Raw genomic sequence first — 19,981 nt, forward strand, 5'->3', positions numbered from 1 at the left:
GTAAATGCTGATGTGTTTGTGCATTGGTATTTACCCTCACGTGCATGCACGAAATTATTTCTAAACGCAAGGGGTGTCGTGTTTTGGGGAAAAAACATTGTACGTGCGTAAACGGGTAAATGCCAAATGCACAGAAGCAGCAACACTTACTAGAATATAGGGGTGTGCAGCTGAACAATGTATGCTGGGAAAGAGATATAGGGAATGGTCAGTGTGTATGTGGCTGTGTGCTGAAGGAAGAAAAAAGACTTTCTATTCAGATCAATGACATCTCAAGGAAACTGAAAATACATGCCGCTCCCAGGGGCGGGGTAGTGCTAAGAAATGAAACTGAAACAAATTGTTATATAAAAGAGAAGGAACAGATACTTTTACTTTAGTCAGTCAGTGTGAGCTCAGACCGACGTGACATACAGCTGATTTATTTTTCACTTTAATGGTTATGCCCTAATCAAAGTGAGGATTGAAAGGTAAGTGACCAGTTATGCTGATATGTTATATAGTAAATTGTAAGTAGGCCTTTAACGTGCTTTCTGTAATGTTAGCTAGTGAAGACACAGTCAGCCACCAGCTTTCTCACAATGTGACAGACGGCCAAGTGTATATTTATAAAAGAGCAATCAAACATTTCTAGAAATAAGAATGCATATGATCCTCTTTAGAAGGTGTGTCCATCTCTTCTCAGTTCCTCCTTTTTGTTCTGACTGCTATAAAAATGTTCTCTTCAACTGGGGCGGCACAGTGTTGTAGTGGTTAGCACTCTCACCAAGCAGTAAAAAGGGTCACTGGTTTGAATCCCAACCATGACTACCTGCCTGGACTTTGCATGTTCTCCCTGTGCCTACATGGGTTTCCTCTGGGAACTCCAGTTTCCTCCCACACTCCAAAGACATGCTGGGAGCTTAATTGGCTTCTGTCCAAAATTGTCCCTAGTGTATGAATGGGGACCTTGGATTGTGAGCTCCTTGAGGGGAGGGACCGAAGTGAGTGTGCAAAGTACAGGGTAAGGATGAGCTCAGGTGTGTTCGCATGGACCACGTGCAGAGCCTGCCAGGAAGACAGCGCAGCACTGCGCTAATCACAGGCAGTGAGACATTGCCCCGATGTGTGGCTGCAGAGATCAGTCAATGTCTCGCTGCCTGTGATTAGCGCAGCGCTGCGCCAACCTCCTGGCGGGCTCTGCACATGGTCCATGCGAACACGCCTGAGCTCATCCCTAGTACAGGGATAGGGACAATTGTAGACACTCACTCAGGTTGGACTGGTGTCTTTATTCAACCTTAGTAACTATGTAACTATCAAAAGTATATACAGCATATATTACAGCACTTAGGCTCTGTTCACATATGCTGCGGTTCCCAGCATGGGATCTTGTGCGTCCCTGTTCACCGATTCAGGTGCGAATCTGGTCCCAATTTTTGCCTGAATTCACACCTAAATCGGAACCAAAGATGCATTGGACCCTTTTGGAATGTGGACCGCGGCCGCCCGGAGATGTGTGATCCGGCCTCACTCTCCCGTCATGTGAATTGAATGCGGTTGCATATGTAACCCGGCCTAAATCATTTATTCAGTGTCCAAAAAATGTAATTTGTTATTTTGAAAAGCCAAGTAGTGGTTAAAAAATAGATTTTATTTACACTGTGGCACTAGACTCATTCACACTTTATTGATTTGTTGCTGTATGTTAATATTCCTTGTGTTAAGGTAACTAATTTATAATGAATGAGCTGCCATCACACAACAATGGATCAAAAATGCATATAACAATTTCTAACAATGCAGCACACCCCAATGCATGATATGTGCATTCAGTGCACTGCAGCGTTTTGTGCTTGCATTCTCCTGTACAGTGCATTGGGGTTTATTCACAATGCAAGGCAACACACCACACAAAGAGCAGGTGCATTATGGGAACACAGTAACATGCACTTTATACTGCAAAATGCAATGGTCACACAAAATTTTAGCATTCTCATCTATTCAGCGTTGTTGGTTTACAAGTATTCCCGTGGTACAGTTGGCGGTTCATGCAACTACGGTTTCTCGTGCATTTTATGGTTTCTCTCTCGCGTTTCCAGGTTTTCTCTCTCGCGTTTCCAGTTTTTCTCTCTCGCGTTTCCAGGTTTTCTCTCTCGCGTTCCAGGTTTTTCTCTCACTTGTCTGGGTTTTCTCTTGTGTACCCCCCAGGGTTTTCTCTTGTGGTTTGTCGTTTCGCGTTTCTTGGTCACCGGGTTGGGGCTCAAGGGGGTGCTATAGCTGGCTGTGTGGTTCCTAAAGCCAGGGGAGTGGTGCTTCTGGCCCAGGGTCTCACTTACTTTAGCCAATCTACTCGTTGGCACCCCAGCCTTTTCTGTTACATCTGCATGCTCGCGGGACGTGGCTTTCAGAGCGGCACTGTTGTCAGGTCCCTGGAGCCTGGCAAGGTGTGGTGCTTGGTGTTGGGTTAAAGCAAGCGTGTGTGTCTTACATTTGTCTAACGCTGGGTTGGTCCTCTACTGCCTTTCCTAGCGATTCCTTCTCTGCGGATAAATACATAACTCATTTGCCGCCACCCCAGGTTAGACGTTATTCACTGTGTCATCTGGTTGTTGAGCTTTCTTCCTACTGTGTTATTTTTTGCCCCCTTTTAGGCATACTGACCACGTGACCCTGGCACACTTCAGGTCTTTGTTTCCTTGTTGCTTGTTGTTCCTTTCCCCCACTATCCACAGAGTGACTCTGAGTACAAGTGTAAGGCTGACCGCAGGGTAAGCCTGTATTTGTAGGAGGAGTCAGGCTGCTTAAAGCCTGCCTTCCTCTGCCTCCTCCTCGTGGACGTTGGGTCTCGTGTCGGCTCGTCCGGCTCCACAAGAGGATATCTGCTGGTTTCTCCCTCTCCTGGCGTGCTGCCGGGGGAGGGGGAGGTTTGTCCGGCTCCACAAGAGGGTTTTTGTTTGCTTCTGCTGGGTTTGATTGGCGACGGGGGCCGCTTCTCCCGCCCGCCTCCTTTCTCCCGGTGGTCTGCTTCTGCCGGGGGAGGGGGGGTAGTCTGCCGGGAGACTGCGGGGAGCCGCTTCTCCCGCCTGCCCCCTTCTCACGGTGTTCCACCGGAGGGAGGGGGGAGGATGCTTCGCCTGCCGGGGGGAGGGGGGGGGGTTGTCTGCGGGTGGATGCGGGGGTGCCGTCTAAAGGGGTCAAGGATGATTCGCCTTATTAACTGCTTCCATGCTAACTGTGGGCTCCGGTCGCCACAAGGGAGCCCTTCTCCTGCCCGCCTCCCTCTGGCTGCCTGGGCCGTGGGGGAGGGGGTGTCAGCTGCGGGCCTCTCCCCCCGCCTGAGCTCCACGTGGCGGGCCTCTCCCCCGCCTGAGCTCCACGTGGCGGGCCTCTCCCCCGCCTGAGCTCCACGTGGCGGGCCTCTCCCCCGCCTGAGCTGCACGTGGCGGGCCTCTCCCCCGCCTGAGCTGCACGTGGCGGGCCTCTCCCCCGCCTGAGCTGCACGTGGCGGGCCTCTCCCCCGCCTGAGCTGCACGTGGCGGGCCTCTCCCCCGCCTGAGCTGCACGTGGCGGGCCTCTCCCCCGCCTGAGCTGCACGTGGCGGGCCTCTCCCCCGCCTGAGCTGCACATGGCGGGCCTCTCCCCCGCCTGAGCTGCACGTGGCGGGCCTCTCCCCCGCCTGAGCTGCACGTGGCGGACCTCTCCCCCGCCTGAGCTGCACGTGGCGGGCCTCTCCCCCGCCTGAGCTCCACGTGGCGGGCCTCTCCCCCGCCTGAGCTCCACGTGGCGGGCCTCTCCCCCGCCTGAGCTCCACGTGGCGGGCCTCTCCCCCGCCTGAGCTCCACGTGGCGGGCCTCTCCCCCGCCTGAGCTCCACGTGGCGGGCCTCTCCCCCGCCTGAGCTCCACGTGGCGGGCCTCTCCCCCGCCTGGGCTCCACGTGGCGGGCCTCCCCCTCCCCCCTCCCCCGCCTGAGCGCCACGTGGTGGGCCTCCCCCCTCCCCCGCCTGAGCTCCACGTGGCGGGCCTCCACCCCCCCCCCCCCGCCTGAGCTCCACGTGGCGGGCCTCCACCCCCCCGCCTGAGCTCCACGTACTATGTGCTATTTACTTTCTTGGGCAATTTTTTGCGTTCTTGGGCAATTTTGCGTTCTTGGGCAATTTTGCGTTCTTGGGCAATTTTGCGTTCTTGGGCAATTTTGCGTTCTTGGGCAATTTTGCGTTCTTGGGCAATTTAGCGTTCTTGTGCTATTAATATTCTCGTGCCATTCAGGTTCTCGTGCTATTCACGCTTTTCTCATGCAATTTTACTTTCTTGTGCATTTTTATGGTTTTCTCATGCGGTCCCATGTTATTTCGGTCTCAGGCCATTCACGTTCTCAAATCGATTACGTCTTCATGCATTGGCGTTTTCATGCATTTGCATCTTCTTGCAGTTGCGGTTCTTACAGTTGTGTTTCTCAGGCAGTTGCATCTTCTTGCAGTTGCGTTTCTCAGGCAGTTGCATCTTCTTACAGTTGCGTTTCTCAGGCAGTTGCATCTTCTTGCAGTTGCGTTTCTCAGGCAGTTGCCTCTCCATGCATTCGCGTTTCTCAGGCAGTTGCCTCTCCATGCATTCGCGTTTCTCAGGTAGTTGCCTCTTCATGCATTTGCGTTTTCCGTTTTCATGCAGTCATGTTCTTGTTTCATTTTACTTTCTCATGCAGTTATGTTCTCGTTTCGTTTACGTTCTCATTCGATTTGACGTTCTCATGCTTTTTGTTTTTCACACGCGTTTCTTACTCTTTTTTTTTTTTTTTCTTCCCGGTTTCACTAGCATTGCCGTTTCTCATGCAATTCACAGCTTATGCAATTTCACAGTTTTCATACAGTTGATGTTTTCATGATAGTTACGGTTCTTACGCAATTTTGTTTCATGCGATTTGGGTCTCTCATGTGATTTACTATTCTTATGAAGTTGGTGTTTCTCATACAATTGATGGTTTTCCATGCAATTTTATGGTTTCTCATACAGTTGCGTTTCTCATGCGTTCGCATGCAGTTGACGGTTTTTAAACGATTTACAGTTCTTACGCATTTATGGTTCTCATGAATTTATGGTTCTCAGGCATGTTACGTATCAGATGTAATTTACATGTCTCATGCAACTTCTTGCGTTTTCCCATGTTTCTGACGTTTCCCCATGTTTTTATAACGTTTTCTGACGTATTCCCATGGTTCTGACGTATTCCTGTGGTACAGTTGGCGGTTCATGCAACTACGGTTTCTCGTGCATTTTATGGTTTCTCGCGCTTTCCAGGTTTCTCTCTCGCGTTTCCAGGTTTTCTCTCTCGCGTTTCCAGGTTTTCTCTCTTGCGTTCCAGGTTTTTCCCTTGTGTACCCCCCAGGGTTTTCTCTTGTGGTTTGTCGTTTTCGCGTTTCTTGTACAACCTTCATTTCCTGGGCAGGTTGTGTTTTCTAGCAGCCTCGTTTCTTATGCCGCTCACGGTGATCAGATCGCGCTACTCATGTTTCTCGTTCAGTCACGTTTCCTTATCGCAGGTTTTGTTCTTGTCGCAGGTTTTCTTTGTTCACGGTTCTCTCGCTAGTTGTGTTCCTGATCAGTTGGGTGCCATTCCTCACTATCTTTAAATTTCCTAGCTGCGTCTGGCCAGGAGTTGCACTGGGGTATAGAACGATTGGTTAGTCAGCCTTTCGCTGATCCGCAGCTTTTTCTGGCTCAGGGGCTTTCGTGGGTCCCGGGGCCCGGGCCAGTATCTGTAGGCTCGGGTCTCAGAAGCAGGTTCCAGTGTCACACTTTCTTTTCAGTTCCAGTTGTGGTAGATTGGTTTTCATTTTAGCTGGCACTGCAGCCTTGATCATTGGGTTTTGTTTTAAATTCCAGGAAAGCCCATGACACTGCAATTCCAGTCCTGATGGTTAAACGTCTAGTTCCTTTTTTGCCTCCTCCAGCTTGTATCAGCCCTCAGCACTTTCTGGGCGTATCGAGTTAAGTCGCAGCATTTCATGCTGAATGATCCATCAGGTTGTTTTAATTTTTTCTGCGTTTTCGTTTGAAGCCATCCAGGGTTCCAGCGATGTGGACTCCCTGCTGTGCTCAGCTGACTTTCCATTGCGGGTTTATTTTATGACGTTCACGTACTCTCAGGTCTCCTTTTGCGTTGGTCACCGGGTTGGGGCTCAAGGGGGTGCTATAGCTGGCTGTGTGGTTCCTAAAGCCAGGGGAGTGGTGCCTTCTTGCCCAGGGTCTCACTTACTTTAGCCAATCTACTCGTTGGCACCCCAGCCTTTTCTGTTACATCTGCATGCTCGCGGGACGTGGCTTTCAGAGCGGCACTGTTGTCAGGTCCCTGGAGCCTGGCAAGGTGTGGTGCTTGGTGTTGGGTTAAAGCAAGCGTGTGTGTCTTACATTTGTCTAACGCTGGGTTGGTCCTCTACTGCCTTTCCTAGCGATTCCTTCTCTGCGGATAAATACATAACTCATTTGCCGCCACCCCAGGTTAGACGTTATTCACTGTGTCATCTGGTTGTTGAGCTTTCTTCCTACTGTGTTATTTTTTGCCCCCTTTTAGGCATACTGACCACGTGACCCTGGCACACTTCAGGTCTTTGTTTCCTTGTTCCTTTCCCCCACTATCCACAGAGTGACTCTGAGTACAAGTGTAAGGCTGACCGCAGGGTAAGCCTGTATTTGTAGGAGGAGTCAGGCTGCATAAAGCCTGCCTTCCTCTGCCTCCTCCCCGTGGACGTTGGGTCTCGTGTCCCACCCACCCATTCCCTTTTTTCTTTTAATTTCAGTCATTACATTTCATACTTGGGTATGCCCCCTTTTAGGCATACTGACCACGTGACCCTGGCACACTTCAGGTCTTTGTTTCCTTGTTGTTCCTTTCCCCCACTATCCACAGAGTGACTCTGAGTACAAACATTCATTTGTGATATTTTTAACTTTGGAGCATAATCACAGCCTTTCCTACAATAGTTGGGGGGCATTTTTACTTGGTGTTAATTTTTTTGAATAGAGTAGACACTTGTTAAAAATGCCTGTTAGTTTTTTTTGTGTATCTTATTGGGAGATTTTCTTCTCACTTTCTGTGCTGGAAGCAGAACAGGAAGTGAGTAGAAATCTTTTCAATGTAAACCCATTGGGAAAATCCTCATGCTATCCAGGTGATACTAATACATTTTTGGATTTCCCCATCACTTTCTGTCTTTGTAACAATGGCCAACAGGACCAATAGAAAGTCTCTGTGGACACAAAAAATCACCTGATAGGAGTTCTGTCTATTCCATACTGAATTTGAAAGCTTTGGTATTTGCGAAATGTTAAAGAGGAAGTAAAGGCAGTTGAAGGAAAAAAAAAAAAAAAACCTGCAAGGCAAAGGCATAATGAGCTAGTATGCATAGCATACTCGCTCATTATGAATAACTTACCTGAGAATGAAGCCCCTGAAGTGGTCCTCCGTCTTCATGTCTGCCGCTGCCATGTATCCCGGAGTGACTTCCGGGTCTCGCTGCTCCGGCGCTGTGATTCGCCGGAGCTACGATGACGTCACTCCCGTGCATGCACACGGGAGCCGACACGAGTGGCATATCGCCACGATCTGCGGCCTGCCCAGTGCGCCTGCGCGCTGCTGTCTACAGCTCATGCGCCGTAGACAGCGGTGGCTGTCTTTTTGTAAATATCTCCTAAACTGTGTAGGTTTAGGAGATATTTCTTGGACCTACAGGTAAGCCTTAATCTAGGCTTACCTGTAGGGTCAAAGTGGTTTGTAAGGGTTTACAACCACTTTAATGTAACTTTAAGAGCACACACATGGAATACATTACCCAATTTTTGATACAATATAAAAGATGAGGTTGTGCTGAGTAAATGGATGCCCAACATGTCAAACCTTAGCCCCTTCCTGCAGCTGCCTCCCAGCCCTTTAGGGCCGGTTCACACAGGGGGCTACACGAGGCGACACGACTTGCCGTGCCGCGATCTGACAAGTCGCCCCCGTTCTGTACAATGGAACCGTTCTGAGAGGAGCGACTCGAGTCGCTCCGACTCAGAAAAAAGGTTCCTGTACTACTTTTGGGGCGACCTCGGGGCGACTATACAGAAGTCATTTGTAAGTCGCCACTGAGGTCGCGGCAGGTCACGGCGAGGCAAGTCGGTGTCGCCTCGCATCGCCCCCTGTGTGAACCGGCCCTAAAAAGGTTCAAAATGCCAGGAAGCAGAGGCGGGCATTCTGAACATGTGACCGCTGTGACAATATGTAACGTGTAGTGCAATCAATATTGTTGTGCATAGGCACCCTGTGCATTTACATTCGTATGTGTGTGCATGTGGGAATGGAGGGGCCTTTAAAAAAAAACGTTTTAGGGGATTTTAAGTGCTTGGGTTTAACTCATTTCTTTTACATTTTTATTAACTTTTTTACTAAACTGTATTTTCCTCACATAGGGGACAAAAAGTTTTTATTATATAATATTTTTTGTGACAGGTTTTCTTTAACGAGACACCTGGGATCATTTAAACCCCAGATTTCTCACCTGTCCTCCAATAAATCCAAGCCAGTCCTGGGCATGCCAAATGGGTGTGAGGTGCCCGGTATACATGATGGGGACAGGTATTGGGTGGCTGCGCAGCCACCTCATTGCTTCCATTTCACAGCCAGCTTGTAAGATATATAAACACATCCACAGTGTGTGTGTGTGTGTGTGTGTGTGTGTGTGTGTGTGTGTGTGACCCCTCCACGACCTATGGATCTGGCAGTAAAAGGGTTGAAGTTAGATACAACCTGGATAGGATCGGCTGTAATTCACATGTGTTAAAACACTGCACATTGTTGATAGCTACTGTACATCTACTGCAACATATAATCCAACTAAGTGTAAATAGGCACGTGATGATAATGCAAACTGGGCACCGCAAATGTGTGAAAAGAAAAGGGCAGCCATGTTGTTCAGAATTCAGCAATAGCATTTTTTATAATAGGAGACACAACTTAAAGCGGAGCTACACCCAAAAGCTCCTCTTTAACTGCTTCAGCCCCGGAAGATTTTACCTCCTTCTTGACCAGAGCACTTTTTGCAATTCAGCACTGCGTCAATTTAACTGACAATTGCACGATCATGCGACGTTGCACCCAAACAAGATTGACGTCCTTTTTTCCCACCAAATAGAGCTTTATTTTGGTGGAATTTGATCACCTCTGTGGTTTTTAATTTTTTGCGCTATAAACAAAAAAAAAAAGCATCAATTTTAGGGGGAAAAAAAAAAGCATTATTCTTTTACTTTTTCTATAATACATATCCCCCAAAAATATATCAAAAAACATTTTTTTTTTTCCTCAGTTTAGGCTGATATGTATTCTTCCACATATTTTCGGTAACAAAATCGCAATAAGCGTATATTGGTTTGCGCAAAAGTTATAGCATCTACAAAATGGGGGATAGTTTTATGGCATTTTTATTATAATTTTTTTTATTTTATTAAATTTTTTACTAGTAATTGTGGCGATCTGTGATTTTTATTGTGATTGCGACATATTGGCAAACACATCGAACACTTTTGACATTATTTTGGCACCATTGTCATTTTATACAGCGATCAATGCTATACAAATGCACCGATTACTGTGTAAATGACACTGGCGGGGAAGGGATTAACTGGGTCGCGCGGGCACGGTCACCCTGGACACGGCGGGCGCACGCCTGCTAGCAACACCAATTAAAGGGGACATACAGGTACACCCATTTGCCCACCGCTGCCATTGTGCCTACGTATATCGGTGTGCGGCGGTCGGCAAGTGTTTAACTTAATTTACAGATGCTCCTCCCAGAACATGAATCAGAAATTTACCATTTTTCCAGCTGGGCCATATACCTAAGCCCAGAACTGTTATTAGATAAATCTGTATATATCTAATTGAATGCCTTAAAAGTGATTAACACCCCCCCCCCCCCAAAAAAAATGGATCCTGCTCCTTTTAAAGCATTGTATAACCGTGCTTGTCCTATCATTTGCCCCCCCCCCCCCCCCCCCGTAACACCTAAAAAAAAACCTGACTGATCCTGCCAGTTTCTCCCCACCCCTCTAAACTGACCACAGTGTATCATTGTTGCTGAGACCAGACACCATGGTCTGTTTACATGCCTCTGTCATCAGCAGCCTGCTATCTGCTCTCCTATCGGCTCTCCTCTCTGCTCCTGTGTCCTCCTCTCCTCTCCCCTCCCCTCTCTGTCTGTGTGTGAGCTGCTGCTCTCATAACACTAACCTATATACACCATCTTCACTGCCTCCTATTGCAGTGTTCCCGCCCCTCTGTGAATGATTTATAAATATAAATGTTGTAAAAACCTTATTTAAAAGCTGAGATTGCGATCACATGACCAGCCAGCTTTGGTCTTTGGTCAATATCTGAAAATTGATCACACCTGAAGTACTGACGGCCTATCTAATTTCTTGAGACGCTAACATGCCAAGAACGTACAAATACCCCCCACATGACCCCTTTTTGGAAAGTAGACATTCCAAGGTATTTAGTAAGATGCATGGTGGGATTTTTGAAGTTGTAATTTTTTCCCACAATTCTTTGCAAAATCTAGATTTTTTTCTTTTCACAAAATTGTTATATTAGCAGGTTATTTCTCAAACACAGCATATGCAAAGCACAAATTGCACCCCAAAACACATTCTACTACTCCTTCTGTGTATGGTGATACCACATATGTGAGAATTTTACACAGCGTGGCCACATACATCAGGCATTCTTGGAGCATAAATTACACATAATTTCTTGACTACCTCTTAAACTTTTGAAGGCCCTGGAGTACCAGGACAATGGAAACACCCCAAAAATGACCCAATTTTGGAAAGAAAACAACCCAATGTATAATCTATGAGGCCTATCGAGTCTTTTTAACATGTAATTTTTTTTCTACACGTTTTTGGAAAATGTGTAGAGAAAATGAAACTCATTTTATTTTTGCACATGTTGATTTATTTACATAACATTTACATGGCAAAAATTACACAGCAAAATAGATTCTCCTACTCCTCCTGAGTACGGCAATACCACATGTGTGAGACTTTTCCACAGCCTGGTCATATACAGAGGACCAACATGCAGGGAGCACCATCAGGTGTTCTAGGGACATAAGTTTAAAATCTAATTTCACTATCTATTACACTTTTGTGAGGCACTGTAGTGGCATGAATGAGCATTAATGGGGATGGATGAGCTGTGTATGGGGATGGCTGAGCATGGATGGGGTGGCTGAGGATGGATGGATGGCTGGGTATTCAGAGTATGGCTGGGTGAGCATGGATGAATGGATGGATGGATCTGTCACTAAGCAGCGCTGTGGGCACTGCTGCCACGATCTCTTCCCTCTCCGCTAATACTGGATGGAGAAGGGAGGGAGGAACCATAAATAACACCGGTTTGTTTACATGTGATTGCTCTGTCATCCAGGCCGTGATCCGTGATGCAGAGGACCCGGCGTTCACGGAAGTTATCGGGTGCACGCCCCAGGGGGTGCGCGAGAGCTGAATTCTGGGAGGACGTCATAGTACGCCCTCCCAGAGTTAACAAACCGCCTTGTAGCTGTCATTCGGCTATGGGCTGGTTATTAAGTGGTTAAACATGTAAACACAGAGTCTGAAAAAGAGGCCTGGTTCTTAAGTGGCTAGGGAGTGATTTTAACTGTAGGGGGAGGGGACTGCCTGGATGAGTAGACCGATCTTGTTCCTATATACTATGAACACACAATATTTTCTCCTCTCCCCTGACAGGATGTGGATCTGTTTACACACACAGATCCACAATCCTTCTCTGTAACAAGCGAATGCCCGGTGGACATCGCAGCCGCCGGGCACGCACATCTGCTCCTCTGTGATGTGCCCATGCCCCCTATACCGCCGGAAAGCTGAGGACCTCATATGGCACCCACCCAGGATGGGAGATTCCATCTGCTGATATCATGACAATGGGCGAGTAGGGATGTGGTTAAGTATATATTATATTAATTCTTTACTAAGTGTACTATGACACCTGAATGGAGGAAATGGACACACTCCCTCTACACAGCCTCACTGGGAAACATGCACATCTGAGGCTGTCAATCATCTGCGTGTGCTGGTGGGGGGGGGGGGAGGGGGGGGGTATCATCATGGATTGTTTGGAGTCAGGGAAAACTGTCACAAGTGACTCATGCAGATAACAAAGGAAGACTCCACAGTAGGCACTATGAATTAAGGCAAGTACACTTTACATGATATGCTTTATTCATTTCACATTTTAGAAATTTACAACCCCCTTTCCCCCATTTCACTAAAAATCACATTACTGTAGAGTAGAGCTGCACAATTTTGGATAAAATGAGTCACATTTTTTTTGCTTAGAATAAAGTTCACAATTCTCTCAAGATTCTTGCATCTTTCACATAAAAAAAAAAAAAAAAAAAAAAAAAAGGGCTAACTTTACTGTTTTTTTTAATTCATTGAAGTGTATTTTTCCCCCAAAAATTGCATTTGCAAGACCACTGTGCAAATACAGTGTGACATAAAATATTGCAGCAATCACCATTTTATCCCTAGGGTCTCTGCCTGCTAAAACATGTATTTCCTGGCTCAGACTCATGTCAGCAACCTTGGGTCAACCCTGCCCCTTGACATCCGTATAGGACATCCCTGAATAGATCAATAAAAAGGTCACCTGTACCTTGTGCAGGTGTTCTTATTCTGTCCTCGCTCTGGACATTCCTGTTTCATGTCATCCTGCCGTTAGTCCCCACGGTGGATGGTCCCTTGTTGGGGGTAAATCTTCCTGATAGTGGCCGCCCTGGTGCCGGGGCAAGCGCAGGCATAAGATGCTTCACGCCCGGTATCTAGAGCAGCCATCCTAGGTCCTTTTTCACTCTCTTTCTTACCTCTCGCTGTTGGTTTCTGTGGCTGTAGCGTAGGCTGCAGTTTCTGTAGCAAGGCTGACAGAGGTGGCAAGACTCCATACAAGCTAAGTGCCGATCGGTGACATCCCTTGCTGTGGGTCCAGGCCCTCTTTTCTCCTCGGCTTTGCGCTACTCCTGCGTTCCATCAGCAGTGGGTGGGGTGATGTCACCAGGCCTCTTCTGATTGGCTAAATAAGTAAGTAAAGTCGCGCTATGGAAAAAAACACTGATTATATAAAAATAGAAATAAAAAACTCCAATGTGATGAAAAATGTGTGAAACAAAAATACAGGGTTAGAGCTGCCTTTACCTGAAGCCCTCACTTCCTTAACAAGGAGGGGAGGGAAATTTTAGAGTATTGAATAAAAAAGGTTATGGCGCTAAACCCGATTAGTGATGTGTTAAATTGGCCTATCGCCACAAACTAGTGTTATTTAAGAAAGCGCTGTGTGCATTTAAAGTGCAAATGCTTCCTAGACAATGTAATCAATATTAAATAAACATATGTGTCCCATCATAATTAAATCCAAAACCAATATTAAGTCATCATATACGTGTCAACATTTTGTGAGTGAAACCAAAAAAATTGTAAACATTCACTTTAAGGTCATTGCAGGTATATCAAATGATGTAAAATAATATAAAAGTTCTTTCAAACAACCTAGAAAGTACTACTAGTGTCCTTCAATGTTCTCATTCAGAAAAAAACTGTGCAAATAGGTGCAAAGAAAGTGCAAAAAGGCTAGGGATCCAAAAATCGCATATAAACGCTTGTATGTCCAATATTAATATTTGGCTGATGATACTGCCACCATAGCCTAATGCTGTAGTTAATACATAAAAACAGTAGGGAACGTTTCATTCGCTAGTGCAAACAGTGCTGGGTCTTCAAATAGAAACCTCAATCCCCAGTGCGCCACTCAGTGCTGTAATATGTAAATGCTCTCACCAGAATTAATGCCCCTTATGGGGCTAGATGGACATTCACAATGTAAGCCACTGTGTCGCTCTCTGGCTGCTGCTGGTGCACTGGGTGAGGTCTCCCTGTTCCGTCCGTATAGTCTCCAACGTTAGTTATACATGAGGAAAGACACATCCATAGTGCAATACGTTTAAAATCAAGTCGTTCGTTTATTTATATTTAAAACTACTCACATTTAGTGTTCAAAGCATATGCATGTAACAAAACTCCGCCGCTCGTCTCTGTCCGTTCGGATGGGTGCACGCAACGTGGCCACGCCCTACGTGTTTCGTCGCTCTGATGTCCTCTGGAGCGGCCATATTGGTGCACCTTACGATTTAAATAGGGTGCAGTGCTCCACTACGCATGCGCTAAACTGACAGCGCCATTTTAGATGTGGGATGCCCTTAAGCTGAATACAATTACCTCCCCTCCGTCCGTGACGCCCTCGGGGATGTTAAATTGAATTCGCCTCGGAGCACTGCAGCCTACCTTTTTTTTGTACCTCTATGGATCATACCCAATATTGCTAACATCCAGTAGCATTACCCAATACCTATTGTTCATATGTTAAAACCTGAACTTAAAAAGCTATTCGGAACAAAAAGTGTGTATAATTGCTTCTGCCTAGAGGGGACCTAAATAATAATTCCCGGATAAAGAAGGAGCAAAGGGAAAAGAAAAACAAACAAAAAGAAGTGATAAAAATGTTTAAATCAATAGCATCCTATTGGCTAGTTGTTATTAAAATTAAAATGAAGCTCATAGGAATTTTATAGCTTTACTTCATAAAAATAAAATAAAATAAAATACAGACATGCAAAACTGAACATGAACTAGAAGATGTAAAAACTATAAAAGTTTGTCCGAAAAAATTTTTTTAAGGAAAAAATTTTTTTAGAAAAAAGTTTAAGAGATTTTTTTAAAAAATCTCTTAAAAACTTTTTTCTAAAAAATTTTTTTCGGACAAACTTTTATAGTTTTTACATCTTCTAGTTCATGTTCAGTTTTGCATGTCTGTATTTTATTTTATTTTTATGAAGTAATGCTATAAAATTCCTATGAGCTTCATTTTAATTTTAATAACAACTAGCCAATAGGATGCTATTGATTTAAACATTTTTATCACTTTTTTGTTTTTCTTTTCCCTTTGCTCCTTCTTTATCCGGGAATTATTATTTAGGTCCCCTCTAGGCAGAAGCAATTATACACACTTTTTTGTTCCGAATAGCTTTTTTAAGTTCAGGTTTTAACATATGAACAATAGGTATTGGGTAATGCTACTGGATGTTAGCAATATTGGGTATGATCCATAGAGGTACAAAAAAAAAAAAAAAAAAGGTAGGCTGCAGTGCTCCGAGGCGAATTCAATTTGTTAACATCCCCGAGGGCGTCACGGACGGAGGGGAGGTAATTGTATTCAGCTTAAGGGCATCCCACATCTAAAATGGCGCTGTCAGTTTAGCGCATGCGTAGTGGAGCACTGCACCCTATTTAAATCGTAAGGTGCACCAATATGGCCGCTCCAGAGGACGTCAGAGTGACGAAACGCGTAGGGCGTGGCCACGTTGCGTGCACCCATCCGAACGGACAGAGACGAACGGCGGAGTTTTGTTACATGCATATGCTTTTAACACTAAATGTGAGTAGTTTTAAATATAAATAAACGAACGACTTGATTTTAAACGTATTACACTATGGATGTGTCTTTCCTCATGTATAACTAACGTTGGAGACTATACGGACGGAACAGGGAGACCTCACCCAGTGCACCAGCAGCAGCCAGAGAGCGACACAGTGGCTTACATTGTGAATGTCCATCTAGCCCCATAAGGGGCATTAATTCTGGTGAGAGCATTTACATATTACAGCACTGAGTGGCGCACTGGGGATGGAGGTTTCTATTTGAAGACCCAGCACTGTTTGCACTAGCGAATGAAACGTTCCCTACTGTTTTTATGTATTAACTACAGCATTAGGCTATGGTGGCAGTATCATCAGCCAAATATTAATATTGGACACGTATTGGACATACATGCGTTTATATGCGATTTTTGGCTGAATTAGGTTTTTGGATCCCTAGCCTTTTTGCACTCTCTTTGCACCTATTTGCACAGTTTTTTTCTGAATGAGAACATTGAAGGACACCAGTAGTACTTTCTAGGTTGTTTGAAAGAACTTTTATATTATTTTACATCATTTGATATACCTGCAATGACCTTAAAGTGAATGTTTACAATTTTTTTTGGTTTCACTCACAAAATGTTGACACGTATATGATGACTTAATATTGGTTTTGGATTTAATTATGATGGGACACATATGTTTATTTAATATTGATTACATTGTCTAGGAAGCATTTGCACTTTAATTGCACACAGCGCTTTCTTAAATAACACTAGTTTGTGGCGATAGGCCAATTTAACACATCACTAATCGGGTTTAGCGCCATAACCTTTTTTATTCAATACTCTTCTGATTGGCTGCTGGCCAGCTGCCAATTGGTGCAGAGAAGCACCGCTTCCCATTGCAGGTAAAGAGGATGCACAGTGTTTTAAAGGCCTGAGTTTGGTCTGGACTCTGCGGCCGCTGGTTCTCTGCCTGTCCCACAGGTCCTGTGAGTGCTCTGTTCTATGTTGTCCTCCTGCTCCCTCACACAATTGGCAGTTATGCAAACTAATGGTTGTCATGTTCCAGCTGTCTTGCCTGATAGTCTGCCTGAAGGATTCTTCCTGATACCTTCCTGGGAGCTGCTGCAGTAGGCGATTGAGTTCTGGGGGGTTCTTCCTAGGGATTGTCTTTCTTTTGGCTTGCTTATATCTTCCTTTCCTGGTTCCTGCCTATATATTTCTAGTCCAGGGTGAGCTCGCCAGTTCCAATATATGAGGCACTGAAAACTGCTCCTGTATGGGCTCCTGTATATCTTGTACTGCATATTGTCAATGACCTTCCTTATTGGCGGAAGGGTTCTTCACAATGAAGCCACAAAAGGGTGTTTTTCCTCAGGTACCGCCATAAGCTAAAGTTAAGCATTATCCTATAAAGCACATATCTGGGCTCAACCACTAGCTGCCACACGGCTTTTCCCATGGTTTCTAATTCATATTTAGCTTGCCATGCAATACCTTTGCTATTTTAAGAGGAACCGCAGTCTGCTCACATAATTTGTAATAAAAACGTCTTTGCCATTCTGAAGCTTCCCTCCAACCACTTTGCATATTATTTTATATATATTGTGATTCTGTACTTGCCAAATATGCTGCAGAAATCTCCCTCCACTGAGTCTGGCTGCAGCCATTTTAACTGTGGGCAGCTGAAGCTGCTGCCTGTTCACTTCCTGGACTTACACAGACACACAGAGGCGCACCTCCAGCCTGCAGCTCTCATTGGCTCTCTTATGACTCATCCCCCCCCCCCCCCTTCCTGGCAAGCTCTCAAAAGAGTGGGATAGGTGTGCATGGGGTCATAGGCCTGCACTAATGATCGGACAAGAAAACAGGAAGTGGGCTCTATAAGGTATTTACTGGCAGAAAAAGAATGTTTCTCTTACGTTCACCGACTGACATAGCTCCTTTCTTAGACCATCGGGTTGTTACGCCACCTTCAGGAGAGGACTAGGCAGAACATGTTAACATGTACAACAAAACCAGAACGTTCTAGTTTCGCCCAAGGGGCGGTCCCTTAGGCTGCTAGCCTGCCTCCTGCAGCCTCATTTTTTTTCCTGCCTAGTGAAGAAGGACTTAGGAACCCTACGGGCCCATCGGTCCATGGATTTTTTGTGCAGAAGTTTGTCTTGCGCAAGATTAACCACTTAATGACCGGCCGAATGACGGCTACAGGGCGGTTTGTTAACTCTGGGAGGGTGTACTATGACGTCCTCCCAGAATTCCGCTCTGATAGCAGCCGTTTACCACGTGATCACTTTGTCAAATGACAGAGCAATCACATCTAAACAAATCGGCGTGTTTTCCGGTTCCTCCCCTCTCCGTCCAGTGTGAGCGGAGAGGGGAGAGATCGGTGGCAGCAGCGCTGTGGGCTGCATGTGTAGTGCCCACAGCACTGCTTAGTGACAGATCCATCCATACTCTGCATACCCATCCATACCCTGCATACCCATCTATACTCTGCATACTCTGCATACCCATCCATACTCTGTGTGACGGAACCAATCCCACACTCCGATTGAGTGTGTGACAATTCAATAAACATTACTATAAACCTAAACAAAGGATTAATTAGCACAAACAACAACGTTTGGAATGTCCTTGCAAGCCAGGCTAGACTCATTTACACAAGAGACAGGTGTCTGGAGTTAATGACATTAGCATCTGACAGTGTGTCCCCCAACAGCATGAGACAACACACATTATATATACATATATACAGCATTGAATCTGACTAGCACAGATTATAGTGGGGTTCTCATTCACCCTGTGCCCCTTAAAATCCAGGGCCCATAATCGATCGGCAAGAGGCTCGCACTCAGTCCTCTCAAAAAGCCTGTGTCCCGGCTAGGTCTGTCACACTCTGCATACCCTGCATACTGTCGTGGTAATTTGGCTATATGCTATGCACACAGCCCCATCTACCACTGTGCTTCCAATAAGCACCCATTTCCGTCTTAATGATATAATGCTTTAGGCTTACCTTCCAACACATTCATCTCAATGAACAGACTCAACCATCCTTCTACGTTCACAGTTCCATGCTTCTGCCCCTCCCTGGGGGCTCAACATCGACTTTTATTATCTCCCAAAGAATGAAAAACAGGAAGTCCTGCCCCCAACAGGCAGGCACTCCCTTAGTACAGAAAATGACATCACAGGAAAATGACATACATTAAAGGGGAGGGCATTCACAAGAGGAAATGCACACGCCCCATTTTAGTCACTATGGAGCACAGACCATAGTGCTTTCAAAGTAAACAGTATGGGGTGAGCTCATTATGGTTCTTAAAAGCTTGAGACAATCTGCGGGGACATTGCTACTGGTGGTGTTAACATACGGTACTAGTATATTAACAAGGCAGATACCAATGTCCTCTTATTAAAGCAGATATGTATCCAAAAAGGATAACTTAGCCACACAGAGATAAAATAATATGTCTATCTCGTTATGTAGACTTCGCTTCTCTAATGCCCATATTCGTTTGAAGGCAAGAAGCCCAGCGCATTGCGCTTGGTACCTACAAACATCCACAGACACAGAGAACACGTCTCAAATCCGATGAGAAGGTTTTCATACTGACTTTTTACCACTGGTAAAGCGGTCCTCGGTCAAACCGGACACAGGGAGACAGATGACAATCTATAAAACACACATCCTAGAATAAAATGTTATACAATCAAATTTTCCACAACAATACCCATCCATACCCTGCATACCCATCTGTGATGGAACCGATCCCAAACTCTGAGTGCTTTCGTCTATATACCGCATCCTAAGTCCTGGAACACAAATCCAATGGATCTGGCTATAGGAACCCCCAAGAACTAGACAACACCAGTCTTAGGAGGACATCAGGAATCCTTTATTTGAGATCTCACGCAAAATATATATACAGCGGGGTGACTAAAACCTAACCTAATTAGCATGAGCTAATTATCTAATCAACACTCAGACTAGTTTGACTGAAGGGATAAGACTTTTCGGCTCCTTGCTCACAATTCAATAAACATTACTATAAACATAAACACAGGGTTAATTAGCACAAAAAAAAAAAACAATGTGTGAATACTCAATACTCAGACTAGACTCATTTACACAACATTATACAAGACAGTCAGGGTGGCTGGTGGTGATGATATTAGCATCTAAGAGTTTGTGTCCCAATAGTGTGATTTAGTCTATTGCCAAGATGGCATTTACATATCCAGAGTCTGTGTGTCTTGGGGGGGGGCACGGACCCGAATCCAATTAACACCACCTCAGGGGTCCCCAGGCATACAGCTCACAAAGAGCACCGTTCCCCCAAATGCGAGGGCCCATAATCACAAGCCAAGAGGCTCGCATTCTGTCCCCTCCAAGAGCCTCGGTCCCAGCTAAGTCTGTCACACCATCCATACTCTGCATACCCATCCATCCATCCATGCTCAGCCATCCATA

The 19,981-nt window shown here is 45.6% G+C and overlaps 1 protein-coding gene across 4 annotated transcripts in view; it reads left to right on the plus strand.

Moving 5' to 3' along the window:
• The window catches only part of LOC143964534 (E3 ubiquitin-protein ligase RNF213-like), a 582,447-nt gene that overhangs the window by 21,283 nt on the left and 541,183 nt on the right, over nt 1-19,981 (plus strand). For 2 of the 4 annotated variants that reach the window (XM_077474317.1, XM_077474319.1), the window contains exon 1: nt 333-470. The exons of the other annotated variants lie outside the window; for them this stretch is intronic. The gene's annotated coding sequence lies outside the window, so the exon portion shown is untranslated. Of the gene's footprint in view, nt 1-332; nt 471-19,981 lie in introns of those variants that run through there. 4 annotated transcript variants of the gene reach the window in all.

The sequence above is a fragment of the Lithobates pipiens genome, unplaced genomic scaffold (genome assembly GCF_037356315.1).
Source record: "Lithobates pipiens isolate NorthernLeopardFrog02 unplaced genomic scaffold, aLitPip1_a1.2 Scaffold_8, whole genome shotgun sequence".
Classification (NCBI taxonomy): domain Eukaryota; kingdom Metazoa; phylum Chordata; class Amphibia; order Anura; family Ranidae; genus Lithobates; species Lithobates pipiens.